This window comes from Doryrhamphus excisus, linkage group LG22, assembly GCF_037039965.1.
Source record: "Doryrhamphus excisus strain RoL-2023G ecotype Guam linkage group LG22, RoL_Dexc_Guam_v1.1, whole genome shotgun sequence".
NCBI lineage: Eukaryota > Metazoa > Chordata > Actinopteri > Syngnathiformes > Syngnathidae > Doryrhamphus > Doryrhamphus excisus.
This window is the reverse complement of record NC_136378.1, coordinates 892193-907443: the sequence shown is the minus strand read 5'-3', so window position 1 is coordinate 907443 and position 15251 is coordinate 892193. Positions and strand designations below refer to the sequence as shown.

The window sequence follows — 15251 nt, the reverse complement described above, 5'->3', positions numbered from 1 at the left end:
AAAATAAAAAAAACGACATACTAACCCCTTACGTTTTTTGTCAAAAACCACCACCATTTTATGCTGTTTTTGGGTGCTCTTGGGGCTTCCGTTGATTTGTGTGAGGTTTCCATCATTTTTGACCAGAAAAGTGTCACAATGGTTATTGTTGCCTGTGTGACAGGTTGTTTTGGTTCACCTTGTAAGCCTTAGTTCCTGGTTTCGTGCTCTTAATTTTTACTATTTCCTGTGTGTTGGTGTGTCCTGTTTTCCACCAGTTTGACCTTCCCTCTTAGGTGCACCTGGTAGTAATTGTTGATTGTTTATTTAGTTCAGCCGGTGCTTCTTCCATGGTTGGTTCACTGAGCCTTTGACATGCTCGTCATACGTAGGTAGCTAAGGAGATAAATAAACATAGACACACATACGGAAATCCGAGGAGCCTGCCTCGCGTGAGCGGAGTGTGTGGTGTGTTTTCCCGACGGAGGATGAGAAGGTTATAATTAGTCAAGGAATGTCCAGATATTTCTTCTTTCAAATAGCTGAAGCCCTGAAATAGCCACATTCTTCCCCCACAGGCACGTTGAAGGGCTGTCCCGTCGCCTCGATGGCCCAGTGAACGTCTGGGAGAAGACAGAAAGGTCTCTGATCCGCCACACACAGCCGCCCTCTGACTTTCTAGAAGCTTCCTTTAGGCTCCGCAGTCTGGACTCGGGTTCACCATCCCGCCAAGCACACAGGCGGGCTTTGAGGGGCAATCAGGGCAGGAAAGATGGATGGATGGTTACTCGGCATTTGACGTGGAACCGCAGATATTTGGATGCTGAAGCAACGGCAACGAGGAACGGAGAACGTGGCCCTCAGGCTTGCTGTGTTCGGGGGGCCTCCGTCCTTTGTACACTCAAGCTGCACATTTCTCCGCAGCACTTAAACGCAGCGTAGCAATGGCGCGATGCAGCGAGGCCAGGTCAGAGGTCATCCCCAAAAACAGCAGCAGAATACAAAACGACACGGTGTGGCCAACCAAAGCGGACGAGGTTACGTAACCAAAGGAGGCGTGTTTACGTCTGCCGTTGTCTTGCAAGCGTGTGCAGAGAAGGGGAGAGGCAGCCCCTGCGTGCGTGGGTGTGAAACCCCAGAGCGGCCCCGGGCTCGTATTACCAGAATGTGAAGGTGGAGCAACACGAATGCTCTCCACACTGCAAACTTGTCATGGGCGGCCATCATAAAGTGTGAGGCAGTGTAATATACTGCGGAATACTACACTATATACAGTATACTCGGGAATACTACACTGACGCCGGTACAACGCCACAGCTTGGGCGTGGCCTACAGTATGTGATGTTCACAACAGCCGCAGGTTATCAGTTGTCAAAACACAACAGCCGGGTGTACAGTACACGGGTAATGAGCTAACAACTACCCCCCACCCACCCAAGCCCCCGCGTCATGTCATGCGTGGACTTGCTGAAGGTTTCATCCCACCCAAAAGAGAGGAAAAAAACAGTCGGGGTGCTATGAGTGGAATGCAAGGCTCGAGAAGAAGGTGAGGAGCAACAGATGGGAGGTGTTCCTCCAAAAACTCTTGCAAAACCCCAAACGGCTCAGCCGTGAATGAAGAACACACGAAAGCAGTGAAGAGCGAGCCGCTATCACCGACTTCCTTCTTACGCCACCGACTGCTTTGTGATATTTATCCATACACACCAAGACCGTTGCTATGGAAATAACCCCAGCAAGTACCTGCCCCTTTGCTTATTATGTTACTATAGCAGCCATCCCAGAATACTCACCCCCTCCTCCCTGTTCCTCCCTCGTGTTTGTGAGTCATGACTCGCTGCGAAGAACCGCAGTTCTCTTTCTTGCATTCTTTGCAGCGCCTCAACAACAACTTTGTGAATCATCTCTGTGTGCTTTTGTGGGGATTTCCACCGAGATCCACGGCAGATGCACAACACTGATGCGTTGCTATGGGAACACCCCCCCCCCACTTCTCACATGGAACGACTTTACCTTCCGTTATCCGAGCCGCCGCGCCGCCGCGTCGTCCTCCGTGTTGAAACCTCAGGGGATGGCGGAGCCTACCCCAGCTGGCTTTTGGCGAGCTGGACAAAAACATCCTTCTTAACAGCTATTTAGAATGTGACCGCAAGGCATGCTGGGTAGCCCGGTGGCATCTCCAGCATGCCTTGCGGTCACATTGTAAATAGCTGTTAAAAATTATGTTTTTGTCCACTGGGCTACCCAGCATGCCTTGCGGTCACATTCTAAATAGCTGTTAAAAATGTTTTTGTCCACTGGGCTACCCAGCATGCCTTGCGGTCACATTGTAAATAGCTGTTAAAAATGATGTTTTTGTCCACTGGGCTACCCAGCATGCCTTGCGGTCACATTCTAAATAGCTGTTAAAAAAGATGTTTTTGTCCACTGGGCTACCCAGCATGCCTTGCGGTCACATTGTAAATAGCTGTTAAAAATGTTTTTGTCCACTGGGCTACCCAGCATGCCTTGCGGTCACATTGTAAATAGCTGTTAAAAATGATGTTTTTGTCCACTGGGCTACCCGGCATGCCTTGCGGTCACATTCTAAATAGCTGTTAAAAAAGATGTTTTTGTCCACTGGGCTACCCAGCATGCCTTGCGGTCACATTGTAAATAGCTGTTAAAAATGATGTTTTTGTCCACTGGGCTACCCAGCATGCCTTGCGGTCACATTGTAAATAGCTGTTAAAAATGTTGTTTTTGTCCACTGGGCTACCCAGCATGCCTTGCGGTCACATTCTACATAGCTGTTAAAAAATATGTTTTTGTCCACTGGGCTACCCAGCATGCCTTGCAGTCACATTCTAAATAGCTGTTAAAAATGATGTTTTTGTCCACTGGGCTACCCGGCATGCCTTGCGGTCACATTCTAAATAGCTGTTAAAAATGATGTTTTTGTCCACTGGGCTACCCAGCATGCCTTGCGGTCACATTGTAAATAGCTGTTAAAAATGTTGTTTTTGTCCACTGGGCTACCCAGCATGCCTTGCGGTCACATTGTAAATAGCTGTTAAAAATGTTTTTGTCCACTGGGCTACCCGGCATGCCTTGAGGTCACATTCTAATTAGCTGTTAAAAATGTTTTGTCCACTGGGCTACCCGGCATGCCTTGAGGTCACATTCTAAATAGCTGTTAAAAATGTTGTTTTTGTCCACTGAGCTACCCAGCATGCCTTGCGGGCACCGTGTAAATAAGGTTGGAGTTGGAGTTTGCTGTTGTCGCTTATTGCACAGCCAGTCGTCGTAGTTGTGTCCACTTCCTGTCATCTTCTTCTCTTGCGAGTCGTTCCATTTGACGACCCTGCTTCCAGATGGCTGCGGTCCCAGTCGACCTGCTGGTGCATTCGAGTAGAACAGCCCGGAGGACTCGTGGAGCGACGACACAAAAAGAAACGTGCAGTCCTTGACGGTGTCTCCACGAGGGCGTCCTCAGCGCTGCCTGTCCAGAAGTCTGCCCCAAGTGAGAATGTTTCATTGTGTGATATCCGACAGAGCCGCTGTTGTTGTTGCGCTCAATTGAGTTGGTGAAGTTGATGCACCATCTCAGGATGCTAATGTCGCCCGTTTAAGGCTTTATTGCATTTCCAACACGGCACAAAGGCAGCAAACAAGGTGTTTTGTTGCTAGCAGACGCTACAAGAGGGAGGGCGCTTTGTGTCAATCACAAGTTTGTTTTGGTTTCACGCCAAGGAAGTGTTGACTTCCACTCCACATTGGATGCAAAAGAGAAATGAACACAGACATCATCTGTTTGATCATGTGAGCCCGGCCGGCTGATGTACGTTATGTACTCAATGAAACGTTGGCAAATGCTTACAGCAATTCTCTTGCTTTACAATGAACTCCATTCAATCTTCACGCTCCGACAAGTTAGCCTCCATGACTCAGAAGCTGGCCTTTTGCCTCGTGCGGCTCAGCTGCTAACCGGGACTTGGCAGTACGGGGGACTTTCAGATCCCTTTAAACATGGGGGTGTCCAAAGCGCAGCCCCGGGGCATTGGCGTCCCGCCGCTGATTTAGGAGGAAATATTTTAGTTGCTTTAAGTTGAAATGCAAAAGAAACAAATTATATATAAAGAAAAAAAAAATATATATAATATAATAATAAAATAAAATATTATGAAAATACAATAACAAACAATATAGTGAATAAAGTTGTAATTTTCTGACAATTTGGTTGCAGAAAAAGTTCTAATGTTACAAGAATAAAGTCAAAATATGACGGGAATAAAGTCATAATTATGAGAAGAAAATTTGGAAGAAGTTGAAAACATAAAGTGAAAACATTAAGAGGAAAAAATTTCAACATTTTTACAAACATAAACTTGTAATATTATGGGCAACATTATGAAAACCAAAAAAAAAGTGTGTAATCTGTCAAATTAGGTTTGAAAAAAATCATGATATTGCCAAAAGAATATTTACAAAGATTATTGAAGAAGAAAGTTGACATATTGGAATACATTTTTCACATTTGGCCACTCCTGCTTTAAGAAGCCACCTTACATGCGATTATCTTAACTTAGCTTAGCGAGACTTTCCTTTAATGATGCATAGACCACAGGGAAATACCGACAACATCAAATAATGACTGTACCATTGAAGGAAGGCGTGTCGAGTACGGCGGTGGCGTTTTAATGACGATGATTCACAAAAAGATTGCATTTCTACGTATTAATCACAGTCATTTTGAAAAGACAACAAAGCAGGCAAAGAAATAGGAATGCTCAAGCAAATTAAGTCAATAGAGCGAAGTTTTCACTTAGTGGAGACAACAGGTCTGGTAATGAATGTTTAGGAAGGAAAACTTGGAATTTGGTGTGGTCTTCCCGACTGTGTGCCCTACGTGCTAACCACTCGGCCAAGTGGTCCCGGCTCTAATCACCAAATGGTAAATAAAGTATTTGAATTGAAGCTAGAGCGTCACTGTTTGGAGATGTTGGGAATGCTAATGCTAATGCTAATGCTAATACTAATGCTAAAGAACTGACAGATCTACTGGAAACGTTGCTTTAATATTTGTGTCCACAAAGAGAAGCCAAGGTTGCCATCTGGAGTTCAACCTGAATTGTGTCAGCCGGAGCCTCATGGCTGATTTTAGCATAGTTTAGCAAAACGGTCGGATGGCATCACGGCTCCATAACGGAATGTTTTCTTCTGCTTGTGACAAATCTACAGATGGAAGAATCCCTGCCACTATTTGATCTCCTCTGTCTGAGCTGTCCCGTTTTCATTGTGGCCGCGAGTCGTGACTCCCAATGTGTGCGAGCCAAGTTATTTGCTCTGCTCGGGGATGGCTGACACACCTCGGACCAGGCAGGAAACACGCCCATTCCCACATATCCTCGTATTCAGCTGATGGGACCTGCCCTCAAACACGGATAAGCAGCAGGGATTTGGCTGATTTGAAACATGTTCCCAATGTGAGAAATGCAGAATTTCCCCAGTTGATTGCAAAATACTTGGGTTTATCTTAATCTGCTCATCAGTCCCACTGTTGAATGATTTCAGAGGGTGGGGAACAATAAAGACTCATCATTTTAGGCACACATTCTTGCTAATCAGCCAATGCGCCGATCCTGATATCAGACTTTGCGGCACAGAAACCGACTTTACCGACTTTACCGACTTTACCGACTTTACCTTTGTCATGTGAGCGCAGAACGCAAAGCGCTTTGGGAGGCGTCCTGTTACACCCGCTCGCACGTGACTAGAAGTCGTCTGTCTGGAAGACTCAATCGCTCTGAGCTGAAACAGGTCAACCTCAAAGAAAACAAGGGACCACGCCTCCAAAAAGTACAAAAACGGTGCAGAGCTGAGCAAACAGGTGCAAGAAGAGAAAGCGGCCTGTCAGGAGCAGAACAACCAACCTGGTCGTGGTGGCAGCACAACATCTACCCATCCTGGACGGGTACAGCAGCTCCAAAACCTCCAAAGCTGACCCCTGAAATAGAAATAAAATGTTCAAACAAGGATTCAAACATGAGAACCTGCACCATTCGTGTTAATCAGCTGAAAATGCTTTGGGCGTGTTTGATGCCGATGTGGGAATGTTGATGGTCAAGTTCCCCAAATGTTCTCCATTGGATTTAGATGAGGGGAAGACCCAGTATGGTCCAAAGGAGTCATCTTATACCTCTGGAAGAAGTCCTTTGTGAAGAAGCCATCATCACCACACAGACCAAGGCCTTCAGTCATGAGGGACGCCCCCTGAAACATCTCCACCTAAAATAAGAAGCCAAAAAGTTACCACTTCCACACAAAATAGGAGGAGACCTCATTCATTTATTCATTTTGTACCGCTTATCCTCACAAGGGTTGCAGGGGGTGCTGGAGCCTATCCCATCTGTCTTCGGTCGAGAAGCGGGGTACACCCTGGACTGGTGGCCAGCCAATCACAGGGCACATATAGACAAACAACCATTCACACTCACATTCATACCTATGGACGATTTGGAGTGGCTAATTAACCTAGCATGTTTTTGGAATGTGGGAGGAAACATGCAAACTCCAGACAGAGATGGCCGAGGGTGGAATTGAACCCTGGTCTCCTAGCTGCGAGGTCTGCGCGCTAACCACTGAACCGCCGTGCTGCCAAAGTTCATTTATTTGTTGCAAAAAAACAACGCGCACGTCCAACGTACGGCTGGCGGAGCTCATGTTGCGCAATACCGTACATATTCAGTGTCTGGTTCCAAGAACAACTTTTCAAAGTCCTGCAGCTTAGGAATGTTTATTTACAACAAAGCTGCAGTCCAAAGAGTGTCTTAGCTCGCTCCCAGACTTTTATCCCAGCGTGCACGTCAGCGTGCACGTCAGCGTGCACGGCACGCCAGCACCAACGCCAGCACCAACGCCAGCACACAGACAGCAGCTTCTGTTCTTCCGCCGTCTCAAAGAATAACAAAATCTGCATTCTCGTGATGGCCGCTGGCGTGACATGGTAATGCCAAGGCAACATCATGTGTGTGTGTGTGTGTGTAGTTGTGCCACTCCCAGTTGTGTTGCAGCAAAAGTACAGTCATTTCCCCTCTCTGTAAAAAAAAGGGTGTGACTCATGGCCAAGAGGTGTTTCAAGGACACTGGACATTGGTGTGAGGCGGACTGGCTCGCTTGTAAGCTACAATGTCAAAAACACTCACACTACTTTTTATTTGAAGGCCTACAAGCTCTTATTTGCCATGCGGATTAAGAGTATTTGGTTATATCATCAAAGACAAAAGACAAAGTTAGCACGCGGCTAGAATCTTCAATACGGTGGCGATACTGCAGAAATGAAACTTAAACTTAGATTACACTTCTAGGGTGGAACTCGGACTTTGTTTTGAGGTCAGTTGGTTTCCTTTGGCGTACGTTGACTCATTCAATCCCGGCCCAATTCCTCTTATTGTGACTGATTTTTCTAGCCACATAATGTCTTCTAGGGCTATTTAAACATGGTGCATACCAAAAGAAAGGTTCAACTCTTATCTTTCATCTACCTGTTTCCGTTCATTCTTAATTAGCTTAAAATATCACTTCTAAAAACAAAAACAAAAAAAAACAAAACAAGGCAAAACAGATGCATAACTTTCACTTTGATATAAATTTAGCCAAAATATATAAAGAACTGTGCCACAACATAAACAACACAAAAGTGGTTGTTTTCCATGAAAATATTCATTTATATTGATTTACAAATATAACACCATCAACTGTTTACAATTGTAACATTTGGAGCTGCATTGCACGCATTTGAAATAAAAAACATGAATCTGTAATTGTTATTGTCGCCTAATGTGGCTTGTTTTCACGTAAACGTGACTATAGGGGTATTACTTCATATCTGGAGGGCTCTAATAATGTTAAAAGCCACATTATTCCAAAGTGGTAAACAGGTTTTCTATGCTCTAACTAGAAAAGTATTCCATTTATAAATAATATTACTTTGCAAAAATGGACTTGTCGTGGTCGGTCGGATCTGGAAGCAATTAACGGTGATAAACGAGGGATTGCATGATATTTTTCCACAGAGCTCAACATGAACTCATACCGATGCGTTGACATTTTGGATGCTTTATTTACGTACTCACACACACACACACACACATTATGAAACTGTTTTTGTGATGTTCGGAATGATGTCCCTGAATGCATCTGGCGTTCTTGTAGTGAGAATAGGAAGTGTGGTTGCCAGGATGAAAAGACTAGAGACGTGTCTGAGTTGGAGGTACCGTAAAACGGGCTTCTAAGGGACGGCGGGGCAATAAGGGACAATTTTGAGTTCCTGCATTGTTTTTCTAGCCTTACGACTGACCGATGTTTTTTAAATTGTTTGTTTTATTCCACTTTTTCTTTACTATTGGAATAGAGCGTGTTAGCGGCAGTTAAAGGGAAAGTACGTGATTTTGAAGGACAGCAGTGGAGATATTTGACCTCAGCATGTTTTCTTTGCTCGTTTGCCATTAACAGGACACGCAGGAGAAGATAGAATACCATTTGAGGACGTTAAACACGGCCGTAAAGTGGCGTTACGGTATATTGTGTCCGAGCAAGCGATCAGTTGCACGCTCACGCTGTTGTTGCAAAGTGGAAGAACATTTAGGGATGAGCTGGGACGTGCTTGAACTGGGTGTGACGCGGCGCTTGGTCCAAAAAGTCAGTGTCTGAGTTGAGATTGATGTCCAACAGCGGTGAGAGGAAATGAGAAACATGTGAGGGGCGGCGCACGTAACAATGAGCGGTGAAACAGTCGTACATTTGCACCTACTTAAAAGTACAAGTGTAGCGATGATCTTCATCTGACAGACACAAATGCTATTTTCTGAGGAAACAACGAGGAAAGTGAAAGCAAAAACGAGTAGAACACAGCTCAAACGTCCGAACGCAAGTGAAGTCATGTGCAGTCATTTGCTATCCCATAATAACATGTTTTTTATATCGCAGGCCCTCACATGACAACCACCCTGTGGTGGCGTTCATATGGAAATTCAAAACAATAAAACACTAAAGTCGTTCATTTGAACTAAAGTAAAAAAATAATAAAAATAATGTAATTTACAATGCAAGAAGTTGCGTCTGCTATTTTCATATTTAAGTTAGAATCCATGTAAGGAAGTCTTCTGTAAAAAGAAGGATGATGGAAGTTAGCACATTTAGCATCCGACCTTTAGCGTATTTTTCGGTATATGATATAAAATTTTTGCAGCAATTTTTCCCAAATTTGTTCGCACTGTCCAGTGAATGTGCAATATGACCTGCATCTTGTCGTGTTATTAATACACTAATACAATATTGTTCCTTATGTATTTTTATCACAAATCACATGTTAGCATTCTATTAGCGAGCTAACAAAAAGGAAGGTATTACGTTATGTTAACACAAATTTTTTTAAAAAAGTTTTATTGTCCTAATCTGCTGTAGGAGTAAATGATGCCGCGAGTTGATAGGCTGTAGATATAGTAGCTAAAAGATGAGAAGATGAAACAGCCGCTAGCTAATTAAAAAAGCTAGTGAGCTAACCAGTTAGCCTCAAATGTATTCCTTCTTAACTTAAGAAGCCAAAAATGTACCACTTCCACACCGAATGGGAGGAGAACCTTTACCTAACTCGATGATGTCCATACTTTATGGACATGCCAGGGCTGACTACATGCAGTGTTAAGGTAATGTCATGTAAGCTAATGTCTCAAACTTTTGTATCATTACTGACACCTAGTGACCACAGCACGACATATCACTTGCATTTGACTAATAATAGACGCCATAGTCTACCACAAAGCCAGCGATCATTTAGTTATTGTTTGAAATAGCTACTGTATTTTCATATTGTATATATATTGTATGTATTGTCAACCCCCCTATTCCAGTTCCATGATCATAGCTGACCGGAGACTTTTGTTTGCGTGTGTCTTTTGAGGCCTCCATGTGGAGCAGCGGTTGGTTCGGTGGCTGCCGCGGACCACTCCCTCTCACCGGTCCCCTCCCCTCCACAAACCAGGAGCCCGAGCCAGCACCCTATCCGAGCACTCTGCTCAGCCCAGAGGAGCAGCTACGCAGGGAAAAAAGAGGCTAAAATCAACTCAGCAGCAGAGAGAGAGAGAGGAGGGAAAGAGCGAGAGAGAGAGAGAGAGAGAGAGAGAGGAGGGGGGGGGAGAAAACGCCCTGGAAACTTTGCTTGGTCGAGGAGGAGGAAAAGTGTTAGAATCCCATCAGACCAAGTTGAGAGGCGCTCTTCTTTGGGCTGGGGAGACGAGGGAAGACGACAACACGCTTTCAAGGATGCTCAAGCTCGTGTGAGGCTTCTCGGGCGCAACGAGGGCGCACAGGTAAACTTTTGCTTCTCTTCTTCAACCCCCCCCCCCACCCCCCACCACGGTTGCAAAGTTCTGCATACTTCTGAGCTTTGACTCCTGCGACGATCATAGGAGACAAACACGTAATGATTAACTTCAAGTAGACTTTGCAGTCATATTTCATTCCATCATTTGCATTGAGTGGATCTGAGGTGACTTTTGTGTGTGGGTGGGGGGGGGGGGGGGGGTAGTCAGTTATGCAGCTTTTAAATGTGAAAAGTTTAAAAGTGGGCCTCAAAGTGGAGCAGGTTCCAGAAAGTGGGTGTGTACCTGCAGGAACGCAGGACTGGAACTACGCACTTTCCCGTTTTCCTTGAAGTGCGCACCAAGAGTCAGTGAAGGCACCCCATCTCCTCCGACAACGACTTGGTCTGTTGTTAATAAAGCAACAGCCAAGTCTTGGTCTGGAAATGCTTGCGAGCGTGGATGCCAGACGTGGAGATCGGAGTCAAATTGCCCGTGTTGATGTTATCACCTTTTTTCTTCTTATCTGTCGTAATTTGTGTAAAAGGTTAGCGTGGAAGTTTAAAAAGTAAAGATCCGATACGCGCGTCTGCAGCCTCTGACCAGCTTGGGTGTGGATTCTTCTCCTCCTTTGCCTCCCTCCTCCCCTTCCTTTTTCTCTTCTCCACATCGAGGCACACCCTTTCTACCCTTTGTCAATCTCCGCTTGTACGCATACGTAGTCATTACCCCCCCACAGCCATCACAAAATAGCACACGGTGTCCTGGATGGGAATATTTACATCCTACGTTGGAGGCTCGCTGTGGGACTTTTAATAAAGTCTTTGTGTGACGCCTCGGAAAAAGTTTACAAATGTTCTAACTTTGTCATCGCTGAAAAGTGTCGGAGTTTGAGACACTTCCCTCGGTCGGCTTCTAACCTGGCCGAGGAGGAGACGGCGAGAGGAAGAAGCGCGGGGGTGGGCAAAAGGGGGGATGGGCGGAGCAGGGGCTGAGGAGGGGAGTCATGGAATGCAGTGGTTTGGAAAGACAAGCTAATTGAAAGCAGGTTTGAGGCGTACGGCGGGGGGAACTCGGACTTTAGCGACTGAGATGCTAAAAGTTTGCTGCTTACGTAAAAAACGTCTTCGCCATTCCCAACGAAAAGTACTCAAAGCACAGAAAAGAAGCGCAGATGCGCTCGGCGCTCGCTGCAAAGAGTAAAAATGTCAACGTGTGCAGTCGCCGGGACCCCGCAGCTTTATCCTGCCACACCCAAAAGTCTTCTCAGTGCTCTGTTGCTCTTGTCTGCACGCCGCGGCGTCGCTCTCCATGTTGCGCCATCCCAGACTGTAAATGCCTGGCGTTTGTCAAGGTGCTTTACTGTAACGCAGGCCGGTTTCCGGGGGCCGAATGGTTCTGTAGCAAAGTCAGAATTTCATGCTGACTTGGTGATCGGGATTATTGGACGGCGCCGCACGAGCGAGGTGGTGATGCAACTCTCAGAACTGGTTGTGAAAGACTCCCCAGTGAGCTGGGCCTGGCTTTGGCTGCAGGCAAATACCGTTTGTTGAAATACTCGTGTTGTCTAACAGTGACAGAGGTCGCATTATGCTGTCATGTGAAGAGCGCTTTCGGGCTTTTTTCAAGGCAAATTCCGTGATATTTGGCACCGAGTCTTGCCTTTCAAATTTTCTGGGAGCCTAACTGCCAACCATTGCACGGAACTCCATTGAGATAAAAAAAAAGACCTTATTTACCTTCTACACAAGTAGAACCTTGGTTAGCCTCATTGCTTCCTTCCAGGCGGTCCGACTCTAACTGAAACGGATGTTAACCAAATCATTTTTTCCCATATTCCAAATAAATGCACTCATAGAAACGATGAATGATGAACGATGAATTTTAGGCGACCTTGACCTTCATTGAAGACATAATCCCTGATGTGGGTGTGCCCAGAGACACATCATAAGGACGCCACCTTCTTGTTTTGACATGAGTTATTTTTTGAATATGAATTGGAGTGTTTCTCACCCCAATCAGCCAAAATGGAACTGAAGAAAGTTTCAAGGGCCACAATTGAACTGAAGAAATGTCAAAACAGGAAGGTGGTGTCCCTATGCTGTGTCGCTGCGCCAACGTGTCTTTGGGAAAACTATCAGGATCAGGAATCCCGTCCCTCTGTGAAGCTAAAAGTGACCTTTAATGTTCATTTATGGCTTTCACTCCTCATTCATATGCTGTTGGAATTGGATTGGGGATCATCCCACCTGCTCAGCATTGTTGTCTTGCCACCCAAAAGGAGCGGCGTGTCAAACGGAAAGAAAGTGGTCTGGAGCCCACTTCCACTTCCTTTTCCTCTGGTGGGTCTGCTGGGTGGATGATAGGAGGCCCGGCCGGGGCGGACGGCGTGCTGACTGCGCGGTGCGGCCAACGGTGACAGGAGTTGCACCATCGATGTCTTTTTTTCACAACTGACACCCATTCCGAGGCCCTTACAGACACCGTAGCCCCCCCCCCCCCCAGAGGAGGGAAGGTCATAAAAGAAGAACAGATATCCAAACATGTCTCAGTGAGGGGATTGACACATTATCCCGCAGGCAAGTAAACAAGCACCAAAAGTGTGTGAGGTCTCCAACTGCGCTTCTTCTCCAACCACACCCTCCTCGCCCATCCACTGCTCAGCTGTGGAATGTCTCGTCAGTCCACTGTGTGCTTTGCTGAGAGGCGTGGGGATTTACATAACAAGACGTTGTTTGACATGCGCCTAATAAACCAGGCCTTCAATATCCGCCGATATATATCTGCTGGTATTAATCCAATGGAAGCACAAATCATACTTTGATCACGCGTGGAATGCTAGAAAAGGCTGGATCAGGTCATTTACTCAAACACAAATCATCGACTTCTGGTACTCAAAAGACACCCCTTCGGTAGCGGCCATTTTAGACCATGTTACTGATCTTTCAAGTCATGCGGAATATTGTGTTCTATGGTTATATACACATGGAACCTACCAAAGCAACAATCACCTACCTTTTACCCTTCTGGCGTAATCAGCAGTAGACCATAGGTGAGTTTCAGGAAAATATCAGCTCCCAACTACAAAAGGGAGAAAAGCAGTTTTTAGTGAAAAGATACATTTCCAGCATAGCTTTCATATTGACACACATAGTTTTGACTTTTATGGCAGTTCAAATATCTAAACCAACATAAGTATTTTACTTCATAATAACTCTTAATTTACAAATATAACACCATGAACTATTTACAATTTCCCATTCGGAATGGAACTATGTGTTCAAATTCCTCTAACCTGCACGCTACACTCCTCCTCGCTCTCTCACTTCCTCTTCCTGTCATGTGATTGCCCCCCTCTGTTAAGCACTTCTGCCACCTTGTGGCTGTTTTTATGGCTTCTTTGCTCTGAAATGAAATGTATTATTTTGCCGCGCTCGCTCGAAGTGTTGTTGGGAGGGGGCGTTTGGGTTGATAAAATCGTAGAACTACGTATGTCTTTGATATTTGTTATATATTAAGTACTGAAATTTAGTGCCCATCAAAGCACCGGGAGTGTTGGTGACTCATTGTCTGTGCATTTTGTAATAAGCCGCCATGGGGCCAAAGAACGTAGCACGAGTCAGCAAATGATAGAGAAAAGAGAAGCAAAATTGCCTGGGTTTTTGTCTACCGAGGTTCCACGTATAGATGGAAGCCATGTTGCAGGTTGTACTACTGTACAGTTACAGTAGATTAGCTAAGTGCTTGCTAGCAGCACAACACACAAAGCGATCAGTCAGCGCTCCAATGAAGCTCCAATTCATTTGTCGCTGCAGTTTGTAGCGCTGCCGTGCGTATGTCGCTGCAGCCGGGAGGAATGTCTATTAATATGCATCTCATGGACAAGTATGCTCGCCATCCTGGCCTCCTCTTAACCTCTGTTCTTCACAGATCTATGAATGGACTCACACTTGCTCTTGTTCCAGCAGCAGCTGTGACGGACACAAAAACCAATCCCACCTTAATTAGAAAACGCTGCCCTGGATCGTGTGCAAGAGTATCCTCTTGTCATTACGCAAGCTGACGAGTTGACAGTTTGCCTTCATTTATTCATACGAAATAACAGGATACGCAACCTTTTCATATAGGCCAGGTGTGACCAAAGTGCGGCCCGTGGGCCATTTGAGGGCTTATTTATTGATCTACGGTACATTGTAAGGATCGAACCATACATCGGCCGGCCGATATTTGCGTTTTTTCCTTGTATCGGTATCGGCCGATACGTGTGTGGGTTCGCCGATGTATTTTTCCACCGCATGATTTACAGTCAGGCATCCGCCGGGGCAGCTTTGTGTTGCGTTTAAGAAAGCTGAATCCTATTGTGTTCAATAAATATTTGTTATGATTGTCATTTTTTCATGTAAATTGAGGGATCAAAAGCAGTATCGGACACAAATTACGGCCCAAGCAAAATCGGCCATCGTCTAAGGGTGATGGAAAAAAATCGGCATCGGCCTCCATAAAAACCATATTGGTCGATCCCTAGTACATTGTACAATATAATTTAACAAAAAAAACCCATAAATGGTAAAATGGGTAATTAGTAAGAAGAAAGTCAAAACATGAGGAGAAAAAAAGTTTAATTTTAGGAGAAAAAAAATTCATTTTAAGCGCATGATATTGAAATATTCAGGAAAAAGATGTCATAATATCGTGACAATCAAAGTATAGTCAATAAAGTTGTAATTTTTGGAAAAATAGGATGGGGAAATATATATTAAAAATATACAATATTATGGGAATAACAGCAATATATTCTGGGAATAAAATCCTAACATTATGACAAAAAACATCTGTAATTTTAAGACAATAGTTGAAATATTAATTGAAATAAAAAGTCCAAATTTTACAAGAATAAAATCCTAACAATAGGAGGAAGAAATATGTAATTTC

General features: G+C 44.9%; 1 protein-coding gene and 2 long non-coding RNA genes across 5 annotated transcripts in view; 2 read left to right on the top strand and 1 right to left on the bottom strand.

Annotated features, from left to right (window-relative positions):
* The first annotated feature begins 391 nt into the window (after positions 1-391).
* Positions 392-3659, top strand: LOC131110513 (uncharacterized). The gene is made up of 3 exons (XR_009120903.2): positions 392-475; positions 558-620; positions 3333-3659. It is a non-coding gene; the product is annotated as an uncharacterized LOC131110513 (long non-coding RNA).
* A 1639-nt stretch (positions 3660-5298) lies between these two features.
* LOC144894623 (uncharacterized) lies at positions 5299-12809 on the bottom strand. Its single transcript, XR_013625265.1, has 4 exons — positions 12569-12809; positions 6158-6246; positions 5892-5965; positions 5299-5808 (listed from the first exon to the last, which is right to left on the bottom strand). It is a non-coding gene; the product is annotated as an uncharacterized LOC144894623 (long non-coding RNA).
* The window catches only part of ahnak (AHNAK nucleoprotein), a 32069-nt gene continuing 26873 nt past the window's right edge, over positions 10056-15251 (top strand). For 2 of the 3 annotated variants that reach the window (XM_078788217.1, XM_078788215.1), the window contains exon 1: positions 10056-10328. The gene's annotated coding sequence lies outside the window, so the exon portion shown is untranslated. The remainder of the gene's footprint in view (positions 10329-15251) is intronic. The other variant, XM_078788216.1, reaches the window with a different exon arrangement.